Source organism: Dioscorea cayenensis, unplaced genomic scaffold, assembly GCF_009730915.1.
Source record: "Dioscorea cayenensis subsp. rotundata cultivar TDr96_F1 unplaced genomic scaffold, TDr96_F1_v2_PseudoChromosome.rev07_lg8_w22 25.fasta BLBR01000999.1, whole genome shotgun sequence".
NCBI lineage: Eukaryota > Viridiplantae > Streptophyta > Magnoliopsida > Dioscoreales > Dioscoreaceae > Dioscorea > Dioscorea cayenensis.
The window spans coordinates 77036-82329 of record NW_024087390.1 but is presented as its reverse complement, the minus strand read 5'-3'; the positions used below and the strand labels follow the sequence as shown (position 1 = coordinate 82329).

The window sequence follows — 5294 nt, the reverse complement described above, 5'->3', positions numbered from 1 at the left end:
CCAGCCACGCGGTCGCGTGGCCTAGCCACATCGCGTAGGCATGAGTCATGCGCCCGCGCGGGCCAGCCACACGGGCACATGGCTGGGGTGGGCACACGGCCAAGTGGCCCGGCTGGCCACGCGCCCGTATGGGCACCCGACCAAGGCCAAAATGCCATGGTCGGCCCCTACGCCTTATACAAATCAATTCTCATGCAATTAAGAGTTTTCTAACATGATCCCCTATAAGAAATTGCACATAAAAACCAAGAAAACTTCATGGCAGTGAAAATGAATACATGGAAGGGGTGGAAATAAGTTAGGGCCTACCGGTGTGAATCAGAGAAGAAAACTCAGTGAAAATGGTGGTAAATCATGTCTAAACCTCCAAGGAGTTGAAGAAATTTGTTTTTGAGATCAAGGAATGAGTTTTATAGGAGTGAAGCGGTGGAAGATGAAGAGGTGTTTAAGGGAAGATGAACATGAATAGTGACTCTTCATTTTCTTAAAGGCACATGGGGGTATGGAAATTCCACACCCGTACATGGGTACTGTACACAACCGCGTGGATAATCCACACGGCCGTGTGGGCTGCAAAATTTTTGCTGAAAGTCCACGTGTTGCTCAAAACTCCAAATTAGCACCATTTTCTCAACTTTAAACATTAAATTAACCCTAAACCATGTCATACACATGGAAAATCAACTCAAATCACTGAAAAATTCCATGAAAACACCAACAAACAATAAAAATTCATCAAGGCACACACTCATGAATTTATTACTGCAGAAATTAAATTCTAAGTCTAAAAACTAACTAAAAACTTAGTTTGCCTCCCAAGAAGCACTTGTTTAATGTCACTTAGCTTGATGTACCTGTCCTTACCTCATGGCGGCTCATAAAGATGAAAAATTTATTTCTTTGCAATCAGCACACATGATGGACAAAAATTCTACATACTTAAAGAGAAATTACTCAACATGTTACCCGAAGAAGGGATTGTCATGCTCCACTTTTGTGTGCTTGTCTCCAAGTGCGTTGGAGTACTTTCGATGGTGACGTTTTGACCTCTTGACTCGGTGAAAAGCTATTTCAAGAATCCTCCTTGACGTTGCTCATTGAGGACTTATTCCACACAATTGTTCATTTTCTCGTTCTCCATGTCCTACCACTCCTTATATGGATTCAAATGCAAAAAATTCCTGCAAGTACTCATTAGCAATCTCATCATTGACATCTAAAAAACAACAAGAGTCATCAAAGTCAAGAGAATGCTTAATTGCTTTGGCGAGGCGGTATGTGATCTTTTCTTCTCCAATGCGTAATGTCATCTAACCTTCATTCATGTCAATGAGCGCCTTGGAGGTTCATAAGAAAGGTCTTCCTAGAATTAATGGAACCTCCGAGTTTTTGTCAACATCTGGCACCACAAAATTTGTGAGAAAAATATACTTGTCAACCTTTACTAAAACATCTTCAATTATACCTCTAGGATGACGAACAGAGGTATCGGCCAGCTGTAATGTCATGTTGGTTGGTCTTGGCTCTCCCAACCCCAATTTCTGGAACAACGTGTATGGCATGAAATTAATACTAGCCCTAGAATTGGCCAAGGCTTTTTCTTCCCCGAAAGCTCTGATTACACATAGTATGATGAAGCTTCCCGGATCTTTCATTTTGTTTGGCAAATTTTTCTGAAGCATTGCTGAACAATTGCCTTCCAAGACCACAACCACACTCTCTTCCATCTTCCTCTTGTTGGTCAAGAGGTCCTTTAAGAACTTTGTATAACGAGGCATTTGGGAGAATGGCTCTACAAAAGGAATGTTGATGTGTAACTCCTTGAATAGATCCAAGAATTTCCTGTTTTGCTCATCACTTTGGTCTTTCTTCAACGTTGCTGTATAAGGAATTCTTGGAGTATGTGAATGGGGTGACATAGCTGGCCCCTTCTCCTTGTCTTGCATCTTATCTTTCAGCTTCTCTTGAGGAATCTCAGTAGTTTTCCCAGTGGGGGCTTTAGCTTGAAGAATTTCAGAATTTTTCTCAGTAGTGAGCTTTTCTTGGAGCTGTTGACCACTCCTCAAAGTGATCGCCTTCACTTGCTCTCTTGGATTAGTCTCGGTGTTACTTGGAAAGCTTCCTAGAGGCCTCTCTGCCAATGATTTCGTTATTTGTCTCACTTAATTCTCCAAATTGTGTAAGGAAGCGGTGTGATTACGGAGTGTTGCCTCTATGTTTTGGAACCTTGTGTCGGTTGATTGAATAAGATTTGACAAAACCTTTTCTAATTCTTAAACTCTCTGATAAGTGCTTGTGCGATATGAATGCGAAGCGTTCATTCCTTATGTTGAGCATTACTTTTCTCAGGTTTTTACATTAATATGTGTGTTTTTATGTTACTTTTACGCAGGTAGGGCTGTGAGGCCGAGTATGAAGGAAATAGGCCAATGTGGATCATAATGAACCTGTTTTGGAGGAGATCATGCTAAGGTTCAAACGCGAAGACATAGGACAGGTGTGAGATGCTAGAGTGTGTGCCAACCTCCCCGTATTTGAGTTTGCACAACCATTTGGAGGGGCACAAGGGCAGTCACACTCAAGCATTCTGACTTATGCACATAGAACAAGATCTCCATCAACTTATCCGTCATTGAAGAAGCAAAGCGATGCACGGCATAAACGTGTGCCCGTTTATGTTACCTCGATGAAAAGCGGATTCGGGAGTATTTTTTGGCATAGTACTGTAGCAAACACCGTATCGCGATTCTGTTCAAAAATCCGGCCGAAAATGACGAAGCAGAGAATCCACGCAGGGCGTGTGGGAAATTATCACGCCCATGTGGAAATTCCACACGTGCGCGTGTAGCATCCACGCCCGTGAAGTTGCCCGATTTCAGCCCCTATTTAAAAGCCGATTCAGCCCCGATTTTTGGTATTCTTTTGTCCATCTTTTTCCCCAACTTGTGAGAGAGCTTGACTAGGGGTTTCGAGGGGTATTGGCCAAGATTTTTGGAGAAGTTCTACTGGCTCCGACATCGTGATTCCATTAGGAAGAAGGTTGGTAGGGGAGCTTCGATCGAGGCGTATCCTATACCGGACGAAGGAATCTTTGAACGACGAGTAGAGGATTCTCCACAAGACCATCGACACGACCATCGAGGGGGTTTCTTTATGGATTCATTGCTTTTACATTCTATTTCTTTGATTGTACTTAGGTCCATGGAGAGCTAAACCCCTAGTGGGTACTCGGGTATTGTGAACCCTAGTATGTATTTGTTTCTTTGAACCTCTTTATTATGTTTTCAATAAATTGATGTTTATTGTGAGTTCCAACCTTGAATGCTTGATTGTATAAACATTTCCCCTAGAGTGACACTAGGGTTGAGAGTTCTTGTTGGTAACCTTGTGAGTGAGTGACACACTATGAGCGTTAGACAAAGCTAGGTTGGAGAGGGTTGAGAGGGTGAGTCGAGAGGTACAGGAGCGTCCCCTTTCCCCTCCGGCGTGATAGATTCTACCTCCATTCCTCGAGTTCTTTGCGGCCATAATGGAGTGAATGGTCTAAGGGATGAACCTCCGCTGGGGCCTAGTTGCGCGTGCAATGGAGTGAAGCGTTGAGAGGATCTTAGTATCTAGGGCTTAATTGTGGCTAGGGACCTTCCATCTGGACCAAAGGGGTAGGTCTATATTTAGGGAAGAGATTTATCACTTGGAATCCCTAGATCTCATTGCAACTCTATCGCGAGTGCGAGGTGTTGAGATTGTTCGATTTCTCCTCCGGGACATGTATAGAGTTAGACATAGTTGACCTTAGATTTGGGACTATGTATGTAAGGATTTCCACGACTCACCATTGCATTGATTAGGAAGCATAATAGAGAGTTCTTGCACTTGAAGCGATCATCCTAGGTGAAGCATTATCCGAGTACCCCATCCTTTATCGATTGCCTTACCCTCTTCTTACTTTTGCTCTTTCACTTGTTGTTTTTATTGTTGAGAATTGAATCAATTTCACACTTATCACTATTGATATTCCACATAGCTAAGAATCAAATTAAGTATTTTCACTCCCTACTCCCTGTGTATTCGACCCCGCTCACCCGGGATTATTACTTCGACAAGCGCGTGCACTTGCGGGATATAAGCAAGGGGAACTTGTCACTCTCTCCAGAATTGAAGGTGTTTGCTGAAATCCTGGTGGGGTAGCGGCCTTTTGTTGTCCTTAATTACCCCATGAGATATTTGGGTGGTTCCTCCACCCTTGGTTGTAGGTGTTGCTATAAGGATTGCCTTGTCTTCTTCCTGAATTACCCACAAAATCCACTTGTTCAATTGGGGCTAAAGTAGCAATTGAGATAGGATAATCGGATGGCATATGCGAACACCCACAACCATCATCACTTATGATTGTGGCTACTCTTGATGAAGTCAAAGTATCCAATTTCTTGCTCAATGCTTCTACTTAGGCTGCCAAGGATGTAACCTCATCAATCTCATGAAGTCCAGCCACTTTTGTCTTTTTTATTGCATTCCATTGGTAGCTATTAAAACCCATTTCTTCAATCAATTATCGGGCCTCTTGGGGATACTTGTTTCCTAATGTTCCTCCCGTGGTGGCATCAAGAAGTTGTTTGGTGCCTGAGTTCAACCCATTGTAGAATGTGTGAATGACCATCATTCGGGGAACCCATGTTGTGGACACTTCCGCAAGAGGTTCTTAAATCATTCCCAAGTCTCAAATATAGATTCAAGCTCCATCTGAACAAATGAAGATATCTCATTACGAAGCTTTGCCGATTTTTCCGGAGGGAAATATCTTGCAATGAAAGCTTCGACCATTTCATTCCATGTTGTGATAGAAGCTCTTAGTAATGAATGGAGCCATTATTTCGCTCTTCCCTTCAATGAGAATAGGAATGCTCTCAAGCGAATTGCATCATCCGAAACCCCATTGATCTTCAACGTGTCGCACACTTCAAGGAAATTTTCAATATGATTGTTTGGGTCTTCATCGACTAACCCATTAAAATGTGCGGGTTGTTGAACCATTTAAATGAAACCCAGCTTTAACTCAAAATTCTGGGTTGCTACCTGTAGCCTAACAATGCTCGATTGTGTCCCACCAATTATAGGCCTAGCAAAATCTGAAAGTGTTCTTTGTTGCCCCTTTTGTTCTGCCATATTTCAGATTCTTCAACCTCTATTTCAGCCGAAAAATTCTGTTCTTGCATAGGTTCCTTGCCCTTTCAACAAAATCTTCACTCAATTTGAGGATCCTCTTCAACCAATGTCGAATGGTTCCCTCGGGTCAT

General features: G+C 42.7%; 1 non-coding gene across 1 annotated transcript; it reads left to right on the top strand.

Annotated features, from left to right (window-relative positions):
* The first annotated feature begins 4666 nt into the window (after positions 1–4666).
* Positions 4667–4773, top strand: LOC120255451. Its single transcript, XR_005535016.1, has one exon. It is a non-coding gene; the product is annotated as a small nucleolar RNA R71 (small nucleolar RNA).
* Positions 4774–5294: the final 521 nt, after the last annotated feature.